Source organism: Gorilla gorilla, chromosome 2 (assembly GCF_029281585.2).
Source record: "Gorilla gorilla gorilla isolate KB3781 chromosome 2, NHGRI_mGorGor1-v2.1_pri, whole genome shotgun sequence".
Lineage (NCBI taxonomy): Eukaryota > Metazoa > Chordata > Mammalia > Primates > Hominidae > Gorilla > Gorilla gorilla.
The window spans coordinates 111766184-111788461 of record NC_086017.1 but is presented as its reverse complement, the minus strand read 5'-3'; the positions used below and the strand labels follow the sequence as shown (position 1 = coordinate 111788461).

Below are 22278 nucleotides of genomic sequence, written 5' to 3'. Positions count from 1 at the left end.
ATTTTCAATGTATGCTTTTATGTCTTGTGGATTTATGTGACAGTTTATCTGGTGCCTTAGTTGGGGCCCAGAATTGTAGAGGAAAAGGGTTCACCACCCCATTAGTAATAATGCAGATGGGCTAATCCATTGCCACTCAAACAAGATTTTCACGCTAAGATTATCTACCAAGATCATCCATGTGTGATGTAAAGGTCTGTGGAACTGTTTGGATCTAGGTTGGTCTCATTCCACCTGTTTTTGAAGGGCATGGCTGAGACTTATATTGTAAAGTACCTGTCATTCTTAACATAGTCAGTTTATTGCTACTTTATTTATTTAAATAAATTATAACAGCAAAGGATAGAGGAAATGGATAAGGAATGAGGAAAGGCTGCCAGAGAACGGCTATTTTAAAAATAAATGTACTGAAGGAAGGGCATGTACGTGAAAATAAGCCTTAAATTGATTAGAAGGGATTTCGTGACTGATAGTGAGCCAGTGAAATTCTGTCCAAAGGGTAATTCCAAGATTTCATGATTCCCAGCCTTCTTTGTCCTTGTTTATAATTTTACCAAAAGAAAAAATTGGAGTTGTTGTCTTTTTGGTCTGAAGTTAATGCTTCCTGTTTGTATTGCTGATTCCAAGTTTTGGGTTATTATGCCACATTAGAAAATAGCAATAAGTCTTTCATATGACCATTGAATTATTTCTAAATAATTAAAAGATAAATTAATAATAATTAAAAGGTAAATATCTCATGTATATTTCTAAATGCTGTGTTTGAGAGGAAATGTTCTGATGAGCACCAGAAATATAATGCCTGGAGGTCACTGTATCTGGATCTTTGTTACACGTACTAGTGTTTGGGAGTGAGAAAGACAGTTCATCCTAAGAGCTAATCTACAGTCTGGCCCCAAGAGGGAGGGAGAATAGTTACAATTAATTTTAAGTTTCTCCCAACTCTGAGTTTCCAAGTATCTATGAGCATGATCCTTTCTTTTTAATCAAACTGGTCTATTTGCTTTTTTTAATTTTGTTCAGGGTTTGCAGTTCAACATGAGCTTCTTGCTACTACCATTTTTTACCTGGAACATTCTTTCAAGTCCTGCCTTTTATTTGACTCTTATTTTCAAAGCTAAGCTGAAGTCTCACCTTCTCCATGAACCTTTGCCTAGAGAATAATATCCACTCCCTCAAAATTCAAGAAATGTAAAGCATTGCTTTGTATGACAATCGTCTCTCTGTCTGGTAATCTCTTTGAGGTAAAAAAAAAAATAGTATTTCTTTCTCTGAGAAGTGTTCCTAACAGTATCTTCTTACATGCCTCAGAAAAATCCTTATTTTCCTTTGCAAATGTAATTTTTTGCATATAGCTCTTATTGTGTGTCAGAGTTAACTCCTGGAGATCAGTGTCCCTCACTACTGATGTGTGATGTAGTATCTTACTCATTTTTGCATACACGCTATTTAGCCTGTGCCTATGACATTATTTTGTGATAGTCTATTTTTTCTTCATTTATGAGTATAGCCTTATTCTGACCTTTATTCTGTGAGCATTAAGGAGTCACGTGCTGTTTTTGTCCAGCAGGGGCAGAGGAAAGAGATAACGTAACAAAGTAGTACTGTGCAGTGATTAACCCGGAAATAGTGGGAAGGGTGGATTGGAAAGGTAATGAGGTTGGTAATTATAAAAATGGAAGACTGGCTGGTCTTTTCAGGCCAAGCCTTTGGATATTATGTAGGCACAGGAGACAAAATTGCCTAGTGTTTGAAGCCCAGAAATGCATTTACCCAAAAATGAATGAGCCCATCCTACATGGGTTTGAAAGAAGTATATTTGAAAAGTGAAAAGAATCAAAGATGACATCAAGAGGATGCAGGATGAAGTTTTAGAAGCTAGAAATGCAAAGAGAGAGTCAAAGAGTGGATAAAATAGAGCAAGTAAACAGCTCAGGGGAGCTAGGTGGAATTTTATAGAAATAAAAGGAAAGATGGTATGGAAACTTCATCTAGAATACATAAAAGAGAAACAAGCAATTCCAAGTTGAGATGGTTTTGCATTTATGTCGTCAGTGTCTTAGTGCTTTGCTGATGGGCTTCTTCCTAAAAATACTTTTCTTTTTTTAATGTGTCTTATTTACAATTCTATTTTTTTGTTTATGAAAATATGGAACACTTCACGAATTTGTGTGTCATCATTGCACAAGAGCCATGCTAACCATCTCTGTATACATCCAGCTTCAGTATATGTGCTGCCGAAGCCAGCACAATTTTCTTAAATTATAAAATACCTATTTGCTTCTTTTAATTTAAATGAAATCTAAATGTTTTGTGTACATATTAATAGATCAAATAGCATATTCCATGGTGTTTTTATACCAAATTACAATTAGAGTGTTTAATTTTTCTCTAGAGAGTACAAAAGATGCAGTATATAGTACATATACAAGGCAAACATCATTTTCTATTTATTTTTAATTAACAAAAATCATATGTTTATGGCATACAACATGATGTTTTGAAATATGTATACATTGTAGAATGGCTAAATCAAGCTAATTCACTAAGCTAATTGCTTCACATGACATTTTTTGTATCTTAAAATCTACTTTTAGCAATTTTCAAGTATACTTGAATTGTAATAAAAAAACTATATTGTTATTAACTATAGTCACTATGTTGTACAGTAGGTATTGTGAACTTAAAATGTTTCTTGAGATGAATTGATCTGGAAGGGAGATAGTTTTGGCCAAAATTTAAGGAATTATTTGTAGACAAGAGATAAAAATGCCTTTTCCCCTTAGAGATCGGAATATTAGCAGGAGGAGCTGGGATTTTATTCAACTGTGTACAAATGGGGTGAACTAGAGTTAATAAACAGTGATCTTGTTGGGTGGGGCTAAGAAAGAAGGTGAGATAGGAATTGCTGGAAAACATTGACTTATTTACAACTCATTGCAAGTAATTTAAATGAAACCATAACCTACATATGGTTTGTCCTTAAGAATGTCTTCTATTATAATAAAATTTGGGGCTCAAGATGACCTGCACCAAAGTGGTCAAGGAGAAGGAAAAGAAGAAAACTCACTGTTTAATTAGAAGTTTAGCCTTTCAGAAGAGAACCACTGCTCCAAGTTCTCAGGATGGTAATGAAGCAAAGTCATAGGCATCCTTGCATTTGGACTTCTCCATGTTTTATGCAGGTTTTGGAGCAAGGTGTATATAAAACCTGACTCCTCAAGTGTGACTTGGGTGCCTAGGACTGTGACACATCACGGATGGTAGAGAAGTAAACTGGTTTTGAGGAAGATAATGATGGTTGGAGCCTGACCACATCAACGAAAGTGTCAGTGGTTCACAAAGCTTGTAGGACTGGAACCAAAGAAGTATCCAGAAATAGAGGTTCAGATATCAGAATGAGCTAAGCTACTTACTAGTTAAGTAATGATTGAAGCCTTAATTGTAAAGCAGTTCTCTAAAGGAGCAAAAGACAGAAACTTGGTGAATTGCCATGTTATGAGGGCCAGAGGAGGAGGAGAAGTAAGGGAGAGAGATGGAGATTTCATGGAAAATGAGAATTAGGATACCACTGTGTCACAGAGTAAAATCAAGGTGTAGGGGGAGGTGGGGCAAAGGGTGCTCACACACTTGCATACACGTGTGAGGGCAGATGCATTGGGGTGGTCAGAGGTCTGCAATGCTATAGAGAAGTTACGGGAAATGAGAACTTCAGACAAATGTCTGAAACATGGGATTCTCCAGTCTGCACTAGACTTATCTCAGACATTTTTAGAATCATTAAAATCACTGAAATTATTCTAATGCTGGTGTGGGAAATAATAGATATTTTGTTACTCTCCTGTGAGCAGTTAGTGTGGCAGATGAATGTTAAGAATTAGTCCACATGGTTCTTTTGAGAGGTTTTGGGTGCATCTTATCCTCAGTTGACTTTAGTGTGCTGGGATTAATGTAATGTTCCCTGGGCACGTGGCCTCAGCCCCATAAAACAGGTTGTCACGTTACTGTGAATGACTAGTATGAGATGCCTGGACGAGGATGGACACCACAGAGATCAAGTACATGCATATGATGATTAGAGCCCTTAGAAATAACTCTCCACTCAGAAGAAAGATTTCCTTGTGGAAATGATATGAAATGCCATTAGATATTTGTAATCTTATATTAATTTTTAAAAGAGAGTAGATGAAAAGAGCGTTTGACCAGCAAGAGATGTTGATAGTCTACACCTTATATAATATCATGTAGAATGAATTATCACAGATATCAACACCTCAACCTTCATCTTCACTTTTCCTCAGTCTGAAATTTCCTTCTTCCTGTTCTCTGGACAAGTCCTTCTTGACATTCAAGACCCAGCTCAGATGCCACTTCTTCTGTGATACCATTCCTGACTCACCCACTTCTAACTAGTCAGTGCTCCTCTGAATTACCTCTGCATGCAGGTCCCTCCTCTATGTAGAATTTGTTGAGTGCATTGAGTAGTAACTTACAAGTCTACATCCTCCAGTACAGTACAGTTTATTTGAAGAGACTCATTTGCTTATTATAGTATTAATTCCTATCAAGCATAATATTTTCCATTTTAACAAACTACTGTATGTGTTTGTTCATTCATTCAAAACATATTAATTGAATATCCTTTCTCTGCCAGGCACTGTGCTAGGGACAGTATCCTTATATAGCTTATAGTCTGCATATAAACAGCATCTATATAGAATGAATTTTTGGTTGGAAGACAAGGAATGTTAAAAATTCAAAGTACACTGAAATGAAAAAGAACCCATGGATACAGTCGGATCAAAAACAACCCTTACTGAGCTGCACAGTTCAGGAACTGCTTTTCACAATCTGTTTTACTTAACCTTCCAATCAACTCTGAGAGAGTTCTATGATTAATACTACTTTATAGGAGAAAAGGTGACATTTGGATAGTAAGTAAATTATCCGTATAACAGTTGAACAAAAGGGCAATTGTGGGTTTAATTTGGAACTTGAACACAGATTTTCCAACTCCAAACCCTGTGGCCCATTACGTTCCACTATACATTCCTTCTTCTTCAAAACGCCACTCCTTACAGGATCAGATGAGGAATCTCAAGATCATGGAAATATCAGTGCTTCCATAGCCAAAAATTTTAGCAATAATCTCACAAACAATACAATGAGCTTATCTAATTGTCATATGGATTCAATGTAACAGATCTCAAATGTGATTTTAAAAAACTGAGCTCAAACTTTATAAGATCAATACCTTATCCCAAAAACGAATACCAAATTTCACCAAAATAAATTCAATTGTTGGCCAGGCATGGTGGCTCATGCCTGTAATCCCAGCACCTTTTGAGGCCAAGGTGGGCAGATCCCTTGAGGCCAAGTGTTCGAGACCAGCCTGATCAACGTGGCGAAACTCCATCTCTACTAAAAATAACAACAACAACAACAACAACAAAGAGCCATGCATGGTGTTGTACACCTGTAGTCCCAGCTACTTGGGAGGCTGAGGCATGAGAATTGCTTGAGCCTGTAAGGCAGAAGCTGCAGTGAGCCAAGATCACACCACTGCACTCCAGCCTGTGACAGAGCGAGAGTCTGTCTCAACAATAAATAAATAAATAAAAACTTCAATTGTGAATTTATTGAGATGATCGTTGAACTGTGCCAACTCACTGAGATGATACAGGGTCAGTTTACCTACTATCAAAGAAAATTCCCAATGAATTAATTGAAAGACAGTAGTGTCATTAAAAATAAAGATATAAAGCTATATTTATATTGAAGAAAATGCAGGTTATGGAACAGCACTTGGAGTATAACCTTATTTTTGTAGACTGTAATATATTATTCCCAGGAAAAACTATCTGGAAGAACATATAAAAATGTTTACAGAAGATTTATCTGCATATTAAATGAATAATTTTTTAAAAATATTCTCTTTTCCAACTCTCTTAAATTTCTTATTAAAATGAATGTGTACAAGTTGAGTATCCCAAATGCTCAAAGGAAATGCTCATTAGAGCATTTTGGATTTTGAATGTTTGGATTTGTGATGCTCAACCAGTATAATGCAAATATTCCAAAATCCTAAAAAAATTCTGAAATTTGAAAAATGTCTGGTCCCAAACATTTAGGATAAAGGATACTCAACCAGTATTATTTGTATAATTTTTTAAGTTAAAAAGTGAATGCAGGGACTATTATTGGGGTAGAGGAAAGGGAGACGAAAATGTGCCACCAGCCTGGGAGGGAAGTGAAATGAGTGATTTGGGAAAGACAGAAGTATTCATATAGTAAGTTGTAAGCAGTTTAATTCTCAGGCTGTCTCTGCCAATTGCGGCAATTAAACTGCAATTGCTTTGTTTTCATCAAGCTTTTGGCTAAAAACAGAATTAATAACAACTGATTTTAGTAACACATTCTGTTTGCAGTAAGGACTTGTATGGATCGAATTCCATTTAAACTATAATCTAGTTGTAAAATATGTTTGGCACTTTTCATTTTAAAAATAGCATTTTTTTTCTACTGAAATCAAATCTTGTTCTGAGCGTTTGAGCTGCTTGTTGCTAAGAACTTGTGAGGCAACTTTTCTACCATGTGGACTTATTTTTAATCATCTAAGATTTGAATTTTGTATTATTCATTTCTCAGAAGTTTGGCTTGTGTGTAGCTTCGTAGGGAAAAACAATTTAGCTTTGCTTCTAACACATATTTTAATGTATTCTACCAGGGCCCTGCATGATCTGACCCCCTGTCCTCTATAGCTTCCCTGCATACTCCTCAACCCATTATATCCCACCAGACTGACTTTGTTTAGGATCTTTAAATCCATCATCTATTTCCTCCCTCAGCACCTTTGCTCATGCTATTCCTTATGTCTGAGAATGCTGTTCCTGCCCTCCCTCTTCACCCAATATGCACACTTAAACGTTGGCTGACTCATTCCTACCCATTCATTAAATGCGTTACCTCTTCAGATCACAGCAGTTATGGAGCTATTGAAGGTTTGGGCACCTCAGTCCCGCAATCTTTGATTTTCCCTCTAGTGTTCCCTTGGGTCTATTTCCTGCTACCAATAAATTGCCTCATCCGCCACTCTTTATCTTTTTTTTCTCAGCTTCATAGTTTTTGCTACCTAACAGTTTACTATCTCAACTTCAACTTACTCCATTCCCTTATTCTGTCTCCTGGCCTCTCTTTCTTACCATTTAAATTAATTTGTTTCACACTGGGGAATAGTATAACCAGTGGGAATTACTATATTCATATTTGCAGTGTCTAAGGAACAATTCCCCATAGGCAGTATTTGGACTACTCAAAGGACAATCACATCTCTTCACTTCCAAGTTCAGAGTTTTGAGTGAAGTGGGGAAATTCATTGTAGCTCCTAGGTTTAAAATACAAGAAAAAAAATTTTGCCAGATAAAAAGTTGTGAGACAGCCTTCCTTCTTATTTCTGCAATTTAAAGTCAGGAAGATTTTTTTTCAAATGGATTCATTCAGTTAGATTTTGCGAACATTGGCTAAATGTTATAAAATTCTATTTTAAGCACCTAGTCTTAAGCTTGGGCCACACCCACTAAATGAGGAAATTTTAATAATGTCAGCCTAGTAGGCAATGATGCCAAGCCACTTTGACTTTCTTTTTCTCACCTAGTAAAGCTCAAATACTACATTAATAGCAAACCATCAGAGATGTTAGTAATGAGATGTATCAGGTATGTGCATAATTCAAAATTTCAATATTAATATTGAAAAACATTTTAGACACTCAAAATGTTTTAATTATTACCGTAAAAATGACAAATATTGTCAAAATAGTAATAAATCCCTAGTCAGGAAAGATAGCTATTTATTTTCATAGAAAAACCCAACTGAAGCATTTGCTTACAAGGCAAAATGTACACTTAATTTCATTTTAATTTTAAGTACAAATAAAGTTAATGTCTTCAGAACTGATTAATTTCATGGTGAACAAATATTCACATAATTAGTATAGCCTAAACTATTCTTAAAACTGGAATGACTGGCGATTGAAAGACAACTCAGTAATTTATTCTGCTTCAAATTCAAACTCATTTCTTTTCTTTCTTTTTTTTTTTTTTGAAACGGAGTTTCGCTCTTGTTGCCCAGGCTGGAGTGCAATGGCACGATCTCGGCTCACCGCAACCTCTGCCTCCTGGGTCCAAGTGATTCTCCTGCCTCAGCCTCCCAAGTAGCTGGGATTACAGGCATGCACCACCACACCCAGTTAATTTGGTATTTTTAGTAGAGATAGGTTTTCTCCATGTTGGTCAGGCTGGTCTCAAACTCCCGATCTCTGGTGATCTGCCCACCTCGGCCTCCCAAAGTGCTGGAATTACAGGTGTGAGCCACCACACCCAGCCTTCGAACTCATTTCTAAGAATGTCAATGGTCATTGTATTGTTTTGCAAAAAGTGTATTTCTTGTTTTCTGGATAAATTTGGAATCACAATAATTATTATAACAAAATAAGTGATCTCATCTTTTTTTTTTTTTTTTTTTTTTTTTGAGATAGAGTCTTGCTCTGTCACCCAAGCTGGAGTGTGTGGCATGATCTCGGCTCACCTCAGCCTCTGCCTCCCAGGTTCAAGCAATTCTCCTGCCTCAGCTTCCTGAGTAGTTGTGATTACAGGCGCATGTCACTACGCTTGACTAATTTTTGCATTTTTAGTAGAGACAGGGTTTCACCATGTTGCCCAGGCTGGTTTCGAATGCCTGACCTCAGGTGATCTGCCCACCTTGTCCTCCCAAAGTGCTGGGATTGCAGGCATGAGCCACCATGCTCGGCCAATCTCATCTTCCTTAATGACTAAAGATAGAAATCCCAGGGCTTAAAATAATTAATTTTATTATCTAATGTATATTTAGTGACATTGACAAAACAAGACAGCTCATTTTCTGGATGATCACAATTTGGAGTGGTCCTCAAGCAAGAGAAATATTCACAATCTTAGCAATTAATATAAAACTGGAAAAGTTTGGGAGTTTCTTAATAAATTATGCATAAACTTACCATATGACTGAACAATTTTACACCTACATATTTACCTCCCAAAACTAAAAATATATGTTCACACAAAGACTTGTACATGAAATTTTATAGCAGCACTATTCATAGCTAAAACTGGAAACAATCCAAATATTTGATGAATATTTGGATTGAATAAATAAAATGTAATATATTCATAAAATTCTATTTAGCAAATAAAAGGACTGAACTAGTGATACAGCATGGATGGATGAGTCTCATAAAAATGATGCTGAGTGAAAGAAGCCAGGTGCGAAGAGAACATGTCATGTAAGTCCATTTATATTTAATTACCAGAAAAGCAGAAAGTAGACCAGTGGTTGCCTAGAGCTAAGGGTGGGAACAGAGAGATTTACTATTAATGGGTAAAATGGAATGTTTTAGAGTAATGGAAATGTTCTGAATATGGATTATGATAGATTTAGTAAATTACATAAATTTAGCAACTTCTGTGAGTTTGAGCTATAAAATCATTGAGCTGTATACTTACAATGGGAGAATTTTATGATATATGAATTATATCTCACTAGAGCTGTTAAAAATTATATGTGACAGTCACATATATTTCTTCCATATGCTTGTGAAATTATTTGTTCCTTTTTTTATATATTTGAAGTACAATTGGGGAGACCTGTGAAAAAATTATCTGGAAATTATTAGTGTTTCCTTAAAAAATTATTTTCTGATTTATTTGGATTTTCTTGCACTTTAGTAGGAAGATAGTATTTTTTCTGGATGAGATGTTAGAGACACTTTTGAGTATTAGATTGAGAATGAATTTGAGATTCCTCAAAATATTTTACAGAGGAGAAAAATGAGGCTTAGAGAGGACAGCCGACCTAAAGTCAAACACAATTAAAAGCCAAGTTGATCTCAGAACCCCTCCTGCTTCTTCCACAACATGTTATTAATAATATGAGATGCCCACAGTGGAGTTGAGAGCAAATGGCCTTTCTTAGAGCCTCCTGACATCTCATGGCCACTCAGCCTTAGTATATGAGGCCACTTGGCCATATTCTCAGGATAAGTTTAGCCATTTCCCTGCAGTCTTTAGAAGACTTTTGATGCTGTGAAATCTCCAAATGAACAAGTATATACCATCAGTACTGGGTATTTATGAACTAAACAAATTACAAACAATTCATGAAGATGCCAAATGTCTAAGCAAAGATGGTGGATAAAACCATTGGTTCCAGTTTCATCTCATGTTTTTTATTTGCAAAACTTTAAAAAATCAGATTTATTTAAGAAAGCTGTGTGATTTTTTGACAATGTTTTTACAAGATGGCAAGATTTTCATTTTTTATCAAGAGTATTTTCAATTTGCTTCCTGGAACAGTGTTTTGCAATAGAAATATGTAATCTTGTACATGCAGGATGTTTTAGTATTGGTAGAAGTAACATTTTCTGCTTTGTCCTGTAAATAATCACTCTGATTAAACTTAACCTCTATTTGGCCAATGGAATTTAATGAGTGCCCAAACTGGAGTTATCAAGAGAAGAAAAGAAAAAGAAGTATGAGTCCTTTTGGAAAATTACTCATAGTAATATTAATTTAAATGATATATTTTCTATTTTTTGATACCTGATAACTCTGAGAATTGTAAGGACAGGATTTTTAAAAATTAAAAACAGTTAAACTTATCTACTTTCATCTTCATGAAAATCATTCTTTGACATAAGAAAGTCAATATTACACTTAATTGTCAAAAGAGGCTCATGCCTGGCATTCTCTCAGCTGGGAGTGAGAGGGAAAGGTGTCAGAGACCTTGAGAATCAGTGTCCAGTATTTAGCTTTTCAGTGAAGATGAAGTCATTATATGGTTTTATCTGCACTTACTACTAAGAAGTTAGTTAAGTGTAGTAATTGTCTATTATAAATAGAAGAGTTGATAGTTTTGTTTCCCTGGTAAATAGCATTATAAGTAAATAATCTGGAAAATTAGAACTATACATATATAATTTCACTTTTTCATGGAAAAAATTTTATCATCATATAATCAACATTTTAAAAATAGTACAATCAAAAGAGGCTGATTATGAAGACAACTGGAAGATGTAAAAATGTTGGCTTTAATAACTATCTGAATACTACTGTGACAATAACAACAAAAAGCTACTGATGCAAGCAACAAAACTGATATATCATCAAGACATTTTAAGTGCAAGAGACCTTACATGAAAGACTACATACTGTGTGATTTTATTTAATCGAAGAGTCTAGAACAGGCAAACTAATCTATGATAGTAAAATTAAGAACAATAGTCCCTGGGAGGATGTGGTGGGGATGAACTGGGAAGGGGCATGAGGAAATTTTCTGGGTTGATGATGATATTATAAATCTTGATAAAGGTTTGGGTTACACAGATGTATGGCATTTGGGGAAAACAGTAATGTATAGTTAAGATTTATGTATTTCATTGTACCTAAATTTTATCTCAAAAGAAAAATATAAGTAAATATTAAGCTTTAGTTAATGGCATGCATACTGAAGTGTTTGGGGGTGAAGAGTACTGAAATTCAGTTGACATGGAAATTAATTAAAAATTAAGATGGATTGAATGATGGACAGAGGGATGGAGAGATGGAAATGTATATGATAAATGAGTAAGACGGGAATCATTGACTTTTGGTTGATGCCTTATGGATATGCTCTACACAATTCAAGTTTTTGTATGTTTAAAATTTTTTATAATAAAATTTGGAAAATAACTCATCTTTGATTTTAAATCTCTAAATATATTGGTTAGATTTAAAGACACATAACTGACATTCAGAAGTTAGTAGTATTCCAAACATAACATTTTACCTTATGTGTCTCCAGAAATAGTTCTCAGAAACCCTAATTAACAGATTTTGTTCACAGACCAAAATATGTGTAAAAGTCTCACGATAGGAAATTTAACAGAGTTTTGAGTGAAGTTTCTTTTCTCCATACTGTATTGAATATCTGTAAATGTCTTTCACATGACATTGGGCCCATTAATTTTATTGTCGATGCACTGAATTTTAAAAGAGTAATGGCTCTCAAACTTGCGTATTCACCAGAATATCCATACAGCTTGTCGAAATACAGACTGCTGCCCCCAGAGTTTCTAATTCAATAGGTCTGGGATGGGGTCTCACAAGTTCCCAGATGATGTTGATTGTCTAATCTGGAGACCATACTTTCAGAGCCCTGGAATTGAGCCTAGCCCATCTTCCATCAAGAGCACTTAATACTACCACTTCTTACGTTAAAGGACAACAGAATGTAAGCAAATCATCTCCATGAATTTTCATGAAAATAAGCAAAGAACAAAAAGAAGGGAAATGAGTCTTGTTAAATTCCTTAGCCTATTGGGTTATTTTTCTATGTATTAAAAAACAATAATGACTAAGAATCTACCATTTTTCCAAAGTGGTACAGAAAAAGTATTACAAAATAAACTTTGACACCTTGTATTTTTCTCCTTTCTTCCCTACCTGCTTTTGGTATATCTATCCTCATGGGATAAAAACTACTTTTGTGACTAATTAAACAAAACTAAAGGGACGTTTTCTATATATATTCTTTCTTCCACCCCTTTTATATCAGGTTCAGAATCCCTCAATTGTAGCGTTATTTTACTAATTCTGCTAATCGTGCTGCACTGAAACAACTGACTTATTCATCTACCCAATGTACTAGAATGTCCAGTCTTTGCCATCAGACATATCATATTCGAATTTGTGTCACTAATGCCTACTACCCAGTAGTTAATGAAAGGAATAAAATAAAAAGCAGATAAGTAAAAATATATTTGCCCCAAGGTAAATATAAATTTTATTTAGTTTTTTTGGTCAGTTGAAGTTAACCATGTCACTGTCCCACTTCCTTTACAGCGAATACCTATATATGATCATTGATTGTGTGAGGTTGCCTCTCCCACCTTCCCCTTCCAAAAAAACCCCAGTGCACTTCAAACTTTAAAGAGTAATTTTAGCATAATCAGATTGAGGGAATGTGTGCTATTGACACCTGTGTATGTCTCAGAATGAGGTGTCTTCTTGAGAATGAGAGACTGTTGACTTAGAAAGTAGTCTTTGAAAAGCAGTTTTCCTACTTGGCTGTTGGTTGGGTTACAAAGTCAGTAATGTAGTTACTGCTCCTTTGGTAAAACTATTAGCCTTGCCAATTGGTGCTGAAATGTCCACATTGGCAGTTCAGTCTGTCTCATTCAGTCATCCAAATTCACCAGACGGTGAAGTATTGGCCTGAGGAATCAGAGCACTGGGAATTCTGACCAAGGTGGAAACTGTGGTGGTTTTAGCTGAATTGGAACTCATTTGTGCAAACAGCTGGGCAAACAGATATAAAGTGCCCCATTAGGAAGTGAAGATTTTCCGCCTTGGACTTTTTGTAAAGTGACATTTCTTTCTAAATTCGAAAGTAACCATCTTCTGGGTATTTGGTGACGAAAATGTCCTAATAAAAAGCTCACTAATTGACTCCTAGGAATTATGGATCTATGGGTATTGCTTGGGTGTGGCTTTCTGAAGGGAGTGCTCCAGGTGAACTGAGACTTTTAATTTCCTGAACTCTGAGAACACATGTTGCGTGTGGGAGCATGTCTTCCAGCTGGCAGACTTACAACAAGGCATCTTGGAGAGGGAACGTGCTGTTCTGCTTGCCCTGGAGCAGAGATCATGAAATGCTGTCATTTGAGCTTGTTGCTAACATATGTTCATGTATAAGTAAAGTTTTGATTTTTTTAAAAAGCCCCCATTCCTTGGCACTGAGGCAGCTATCTATGTGGCTTATGGGACTTTTACCATAGCTTTTATTCTGCACATTATTTTAAATGTAATTATTCTTTAGATTTATACAAATCTTGCTTTAATAATTTTAATCAGAATTTTTTCTTGTATTTTCTGATTTGTGTTTATAGAACACAAATAGGGATGCCATCTGTCCACCTCTAAATCTGTGTGCTATTAATTTACAAAAGTCCAGAATTGCTTTTCCTCTATATTCTTATTTAAATTCCTGACTCATCATATCAGAGAGAGAGAGATATATATATATATATATATATAGTGAAGTAATTTCCTTTGTAAATGAGGGATTACCATGTCCAAAGTGTTTGTAGCTGAGTTCCTATCTAGCCTGCACCAGGCATCCTACTGCTAGTATCCCTAGTTACCAGTAATAGCAGAATTAAGAAGCAGGGAAGATAAAAATGAAAGGCATGCAGTGAAAAGGGCAGGATGGGTGGGGTGGCTTGAGGCCTATGAGGAAAGGTCGGAATGGTAGGTTGGTTACCGTTATCAAATCTTTCATTTGTGTAAGTAGCAACTATTTTTGCATGGCCTTTGTGAATGTGGCTAATGTATATAGTCACAAATAAAAGATGGTTTGAATGGTGCCATAATAAAGATGACTGTTGCGGGAAGTCAGGGATCCCAAACGGAGGGACCAGCTGAAGCCATGGCAGAAGAACGTGGATTGTGAAGATTTCATGGACATTTATTTGTTCCCCAAATTAATACTTTTATAATTTCTTATGCCTGTCTTTACTGCAATCTCTAAACATAAATTGTGAAGATTTCGTGGACACTTATCACTTCCCCAATCAGTACCCTTGTGATTTCCTATGCCTGTCTTTATTTTTATCTCATAATCCTATCAGCTGAGGAAGATGTATGTCGCCTCAGGACCATGTGATAATTGCATTAACTGCACAAATTGTAGAGCATGTGTGTTTGAACAAATATGAAATCTGGGCACCTTGAAAAAAGAACAGGATAACAGCAATTGTTCAGGGAATAAGAGAGATAACCTTAAACTCTGACCACCGGTGAGCCGGGCGGAACAGAGCCATATTTCTCTTCTTTCAAAAGCAAATGGGAGAAACATCACTGAATTCTTTTTCTCAGCAAGGAACATCCCTGGGAAAGAGAATGTGCGCCTGGGGGTATAGGCCTATAGACGGCCCCCCTGGGTGTGGTCATCTCCTATGGTCTATAGACTCTAGGGATGAAATAGACCCCAGTCTCCCATAGTGCTCCCAGGCTTATTAGGAAGAGGAAATTCCCACCTAATAAATTTTGGTCAGACCGGTTGCTCTCAAAACCCTGTCTCCTGATAAGATGTTATCAATGACAGTGGTGCCCAAAACTTCATTAGCAATTTTAATTTCTCCCCGGTCCTGTGGTTCTGTGATCTTGCCCTTTCTCCATTTGCCTTGTGATATTCTATTACCTTGTAAAGTACTTGATGTCTGTGACCCACACCTATTCGCACACTCCCTCCCCTTTTGAAAATCCCTAATAAAAACTTGCTGGTCTTTGCGGCTTGTGGGGGCATCACAGAACCTACCAACACATGATGTCTTCCCCTGATGCCTAGCTTTAAAATTTCTCTCTTTTGTACTCTCTCCCTTTATTTTTCAAGCCGGCTGACGCTTAAGGAAAATAGGAAAGAACCTACATGACTATTGGGGCAGGTTCCTTGATAAATGATAAAATAGATAAAGATAAATAAAGACAAAATAGATAAAGATGATAAAAAGATGTTTGAATGAGTTTTTCACTGCATAACCTGAACAACTGTCAGCGACATCCCTCTTTCTGGAAGACGTGTTTTAGAGCAGCTACATGTTCACTGCCCACTAATTCTCTGTAAGCACTCAGAAATTCCCTACTGGGACCTAGTAAAACTCCATTCCCAAAGAGTTGGGAAGACAGTGATGGAGAATCTGGGACTTTGAGAAAAGATTCCAGCCCAGAGATCCAGAGAGCCAGGATAAAATGAGATATATGGAATTGGTAGTTGGAATATAAGAACTTTAAATTTAGAAAGGATTTGCCTAACAATTATTCTGTGATTCCAATTACAATTCTGCACACACACATGCATGCACAGGCACATGTGCATGCACACACACGTGCCCCCCCAACAACGTCCACCACCACCAAAGCAATTTAATTCCTTCTACCTACTTTGTTCTTTTATGCCATCATACCACTGCAGGAGGGGCCATGACTTTGTTCATCTCTACAACCACCTTACACAGACTCTCCTTCTGATGGAAGGTCATGTAAGCGTCTTGCTGTTTCAGCACTGGTGAAAACACTTTTAATACTGTCTAATATTACTTAATTGATAACATCATTTAATTTTCATTCTCCTTAAAGTACTTAGCTGAAGCTGCCATGGTTTTTTGTTATGAAAATTTCCACTAGCATCACTGACTTTCAGCTTGTCTTTGATAAGAAAAAAGTCATTTTACGGACTAACACACAAGACTACACATTTCTATATAAGGATCAGGAACAACTGAAGATACTTGTATAATTGTCTCTGGCCACTCTCTTCACAGTGACTCTTCATTGTCACAGGGAAATTACTGAAACTCCATGGTTTTTTCCTTTTAATACCTTTCCTTGGATTCCTGGTGGCAGGACAGGGAGGGTCATTTGAACAGAAAGCCTATACTATGTGATCCCTTTTCGACTCCCTAAGAATTAAAGAAAATGTTAAATTATTGCCAATCCCTATGTTTGCTTGTTTTTTTTTTTTTTAACTTTTAGGTTCAGGGGTACATGTGCAGGTTTGTTATATAGGGAAACTCATGTCACAGGAGTTTGTTGTACAGATTGATTTGTCACCCAGCTACTAAGCCTAGTACCCAATGGTTATTTTTTCTGATACTCTCCCTCCTCCCATCCTCCTTCAAGTAGGCATCAGTGTGTGTTGTTCCCTTCTTTGTGTCCATATGTTCTCATCGTTTAGCCCCCACTTATAAGTGAGAACATGCAGTATTTGGTTTTCTGTTCTTGTGTTCGTTTACCAAGGATAATGGCCTCCAGCTCCATCTATGTTCCCACAAAGGACTTACTCTTGTTCTTTTTTAAGATTATAGTTTGTATATCTTAGTGTTAAAGTTTAATTTAATACAATCTATGTCATATACTATGATTTTTGGAAGCTTCTGACAGTGACTGCCCTGCTTAATACATAAACTTGAGACGTGACATCTTGACAGCTCCTTCGTAAGCTGATGTGACCATAAAGGCATTGGAACGTTTTCTACTTGTAACCCGCTGTCAAAGCAGAGCATAGACTACGTTGGAAACTTAGCATTGTCCGTTCTTAGAGCATAATAATTCCTGAAAAGGACTTGCTAACTTTATGTTTGTTGAGTGGTGAATAATAATATTAGACCCTATTAAAACTAATTCTGCAGGTGCTGTAAGATGCTTGAATGACCTTCCATCAGGAGAGTCTGTATAGGGTGGTTATGGAGATGAGGAAAGTCATAGCCCATTCTACAGTAGCGTAATGGCATGCCAGACAAAAGATTCAACTATGTTGTGTATGTAGGTAATTTGTTCTGTTTTATTGCTGAGCTATATCTCATTGTAGGGATGAGCTATAAATGTTTATCTGTTCAACTGTTGATGGACATTTGGGTTTGTTTCTAGTTTGGCACTGCTTTAAATATTTGCACACAAGTTTTTGCACAGACTTGTGTCTTCATTTCTCCCGAGTAAATACCTAGGAATGAAATTAATAGGTTATTAGCTAACTGGCAAGCATTTTCCCAAGTGGTTAGACCATTTAAAATTTACACTCAAAATGTATGACAGTTCCAGATGTACTACATTTTTCCTAACACTTGGGATTAGCAGTCTTTAATTTCAGCCATTCTTATGTGTAATATTTCACTGTGGTTTTAATTTGCATTTCCCTAATGACTCATGATATTAACCAAAAGTTGGTAAACTATGACCTGCAGGCCAAATCCAGCCCACTGCCTATTTTTATAAATATTGCTCTATTGGCAAAGAATTTCAAAAGCTAGCAGAAGACAAGGAATAGTAAAATCAGAGCAGAAACGAAGGAGACAGAGACATGAAAAACCCTTCAAAAAATCAGTGAATCCAGGAGCTGGTTCTTTGAAAAGATCAACAAAATAGATAGACCACTAGCCAGACTAATAAAGATGAAAAGAGAGAAGAATCAAATAGATGCAATAAAAAATCGTAAAGGGGATATTACCACGGATCCCACAGAAATAAAAACTACCATCAGAGAATACTATAAACACCTCTATGCAAATAAACTAGTAAATCTAGAAGAAATGGGTAAATTTCTAGACACATAACCCTCCCAAGACTAAACCAGGAAGAAGCTGAATCCCTGAATAGACCAATAACAAGTTCTGTAATTGAGGCAGCAATTAATAGCCTAACAACCAAAAAAAGTCCAGGACCAGACAGATTCACAGCCGAATTCTACCAGAGGTACGAAGAGGAGCTGGTACCATTACTTCTGAAACTCTTCAAAACAATAAAAAAAAAAAGGGATTTCTCCCTAACTCATTTTATGAGGCCAGCATCATCCTGATACCAAAACCTGGCAGAGACACAACAAAAAAAGAAAATTTCAGGCCAATATCCTTGATGAACATCGATGCAAAAATCCTCAATAAAATACTGGCAAACTGAATCCAGCAGCACATCAAAAAGCTTATCCACCACGATCAAGTCGGCTTCATCCCTGGGATGCAAGGCTGGTTCAACATACGAAAATTAATAAATGTAATCCATCACATAAACAGAACCAATGACAGAAACCACATGATTACCTCAACAGATGCAGAAGAGGCCTTCAACAAAATTCAAAGCCCTTCATGCTAAAAACTCTCAATAAACTAGGCATTGTTGGAACATATCTCAAAATAATAAGAACTATTTATGACCAACCCACAGCCAATATCATACTGAATGGGCAAAAACTGGAAGCATTCCCTTTGAAAACTGGCACAAGACAAGGATGCCCTCTCTCCCACTCCTATTCAACATAGTGTTGGAAGTTCTGGCCAGGGCAATCAGGCAAAAGAAAGAAAGAAAGGGTATTCAAGTAGGAAAAGTGGAAGTCAAATTGTCTCTGTTTGCAGATGACATGATTGTATATTTAGAAAACCCCATCATCTCAGCCCAAAATCTCCTTAAGCTGGTAAGCAACTTCAGCAAAGTCTCAGGATACAAAATCAATGTGCAAAAATCACAAGCTTCCTATACACCAAGAACAGACAAACAGAGAGCCAAATCATGAGTGAACTCCCATTCACAATTGCTACAAAGAGAATAAAATACCTAGGAATCCAACTTACAAGGGATGCAAAGGACCTCTTCAAGGAGAACTACAAACCACTGCTCAAGGAAGTAAGAGAGGACACAAACAAATGGAAAAACATTCCATGCTCATGGATAGGAAGAATCAATATCGTGAAAATGGCCATACTGCCCGAAGTAATTTATAGATTTAATCCTATCCTGATCAAATTACCATTGACTTTCTTCACAGAATTGGAAAAAACTACTTTCAATTTCATATGGAATAAAAAAAGAGCCTGCATAGCCAAGACAGTCTTAAGCAGAAAGAACAAAGCTGGAGGCATCACACTACCTGACTTCAAAGTATACTAAAATGCTACAGTAACAAAAACATCATGGTACTTGTACCAAAACAGATATATAGACCAGTGGAACAGAACAGAGGCCTCAGAAATAACACCACATATCTACAACCATCTGATCTTTGACAAACCTGACAAAAACAAGAAATAGGGAAAGGATTCCCAATTTAATAAATGGTATTGGGAAAACTGGCTAGCCATATGCCAAAAGCAGAAACTGGATCCGTTCCTTACACCTTATACAAAAATTAACTCAAGATGGATTAAAGACTTAAACATAAGATCTAAAATCATAAAAACCCTAGAAGAAAACCTAGGCAATACCATTCAGGACATTGGCATGGCCAAAGACTTCATGACTAAAACACCAAAAGCAACGGCAACAAAAGCCAGAATAGAGAAATCGGATCTGATTAAACTAAAGAGCTTCTGCACAGTAAAAGAAACTATCATCAGAGTGAACAGGCAACCTACAGAATGGGAGAGAATTTCTGCAATCTACCCATCTGACAAAGGGTTAATATCCAGAATCTACAAAGAACTTAAACAAATGTACAAGAAAACAACCCCATCAAAAAGTGGGTGAAGGATATGAACAGACACTTCTCAAAGGAAGACATTTATGCAGCCAACAAACATATGAAAAAAAGCTCATCATCACTGGTTATTAGAGAAATGCAAATCAAAACCACAATGATATACCATCTCATGCCAGTTAGAATGGTGATCATTAAAAAGTCAGGAAACAACAGATGCTGGAGAGGATGTGGAGAAATAGGAACACTTTTACACTGTTGGTGGGAGTGTAAATTAGTTCAACCATTGTGGAAGACAGTGTGGCGATTCCTCAAGGATCTAGAACTAGAAATACCATTTGACCCAGCAATCCCGTTACTGGGTGTATACCCAAAGGATTATAAATCATTCTACTATAAAGACACATACACACATATGTTTATTGCGGCACTGTTCGCAATAGCAAAGACTTGGAACCAACCCAAATGCCCATCAGTGATAGACTGGATAAAGAAAATGTGGCACATATATACCATGGAATACTATGCAGCCATGAAAAAGGATGAGTTCGTGTCCTTTGTAGGGACATGGATGATGCTGGAAACCATCATTCTCAACAAACTAATGCAAGAACAGAAAACCAGACACTGCATCTTCTCAATCGTAAGTGGGAGTTGAACAATGAGAACACATGCACACAAGGAAGGGAACATCACACACCAGGGCCTGTTGGGGGGTGGGGGGTTAGGGGAGGGGTAGCATTAGGAGAAATACCTAATGTAGATGATGGGTTGATAGGTGCAGCAAACCACCATGGCACGTGTATACTTATGTAACAAACATGCACGTTCTGCACATGTACCCCAGAACTTAGAGTATAATTTAAAAAATTATTATTGGATTAAAACAAAAAAAATCACTCTATTGGAACTTAGCCATGTCCATTTGTTTATATGATGTCTATAGCTGCTTATGTGCTATGATGGCAGAGTTGAATGATTGTGGTACAGAACATCTGTCCTGACAAACCTAAAATATTTACTATCTGACCCCTTACAGACAATATCTCCCAAACCCAGATGTTGGGCATTTTTTCATGTGCTTCTTGTCTCCTTTAATGAGGAATCTGTTTAAATTTTTGTTATTTTTTTCATGTTTTTTCTTTCTTTTTATTGAATAGAATTATTTTCTTTACATAAATACAAGTCCTTCAATAGATATATATATATATATTGCAAATATTGTCTCCCAATGGGTAGCTTGCCTTTTTTTTTCTTGTTAGTTCTTTTAAAATTCAAAACTTTAAAAATTTGACCTAGTCCAATTTATCAGTTTTTAAAATCTGTGCTTCATATGCCATATCTCAACTGACAGGAATTGACTTTATTATTTTGATATCTTAGAAAATTTGATTTTGTATAATGAAATAAGTAGCTGAGTAAGTATAGAGGTTGGCACTGTAAGTGAAAATTGTGCAATAAAAGAAGAACACACTATGGATAAGAATAGGGTTATGTGTTTAATCCTGAAATGATGTTATTATTTTATTGACATCAGTATTATAGCTATTCTTTTACTTAGTATCTTATGGCAATTAATACGGTACCTGATCTGTTTTAAGTCTATATGTGCTATTTAGAATAATCTTAATTTCTTTGTTAGTGTCTGCCACATTGAAAACATAAAATAATAATTGTTGCTACACTAATAAGTATTATCTACTTTTAGAAGAGCGCTTTAATATTTTGCAGCTTTTCTCTTGAAGTAATTTTATTATGTTGACCAACTTGAGATCAACAATTTAAACCACATTCTGAAATATTCTGGAGAATGTAAGATAACCTTATGAAAGATTAGATATGAAAGAATTCCTCCTACTAAATGGATTATAATGATGATTCCTTTCTCTCCCATAAGTGACTGGATGTCCATGATAGTTTAGCTTGTCTCACTGAGTACCATGTGTTAGGGTTATGTGTCTTTTTGGTAAAATGATTTTTATTCCTTTGGGTATATACCCAGTAATGGGATTGCTGGGTTGAACGACAGTTCTGTTTTCAGTTCTTTGAAAAATCTTCAAACTGCCTTCCACAATGGCTGAACTAATTTACATTCCCACTAGCAGTGTGTAAACATTCCCTTTTCTCCACAACCTCGCCAGCATCTGTTATCTTCTGACTTTTTAATAATAGCCATTCTGATGGTGTGAGATGATGTCTCATTGTGTTTTTGATGTGCACTTCTGTAACGATTAGCGATGTTGG

At 36.2% G+C, this 22278-nt stretch overlaps 1 protein-coding gene, 1 long non-coding RNA gene and 1 other non-coding gene across 53 annotated transcripts in view; 1 reads left to right on the top strand and 2 right to left on the bottom strand.

Moving 5' to 3' along the window:
* ABI3BP (ABI family member 3 binding protein) overlaps positions 1 to 22278 on the top strand; it is a 243624-nt gene that overhangs the window by 38314 nt on the left and 183032 nt on the right. The gene's annotated exons all lie outside the window — the stretch shown is intronic.
* Positions 1 to 22278, bottom strand: part of LOC129532734 (uncharacterized) — a 64893-nt gene that overhangs the window by 24560 nt on the left and 18055 nt on the right. The window lies entirely within an intron of this gene.
* On the bottom strand, positions 2144 to 2250 carry LOC115934120 (U6 spliceosomal RNA). The gene has a single exon (XR_004069966.3). It is a non-coding gene; the product is annotated as a U6 spliceosomal RNA (small nuclear RNA).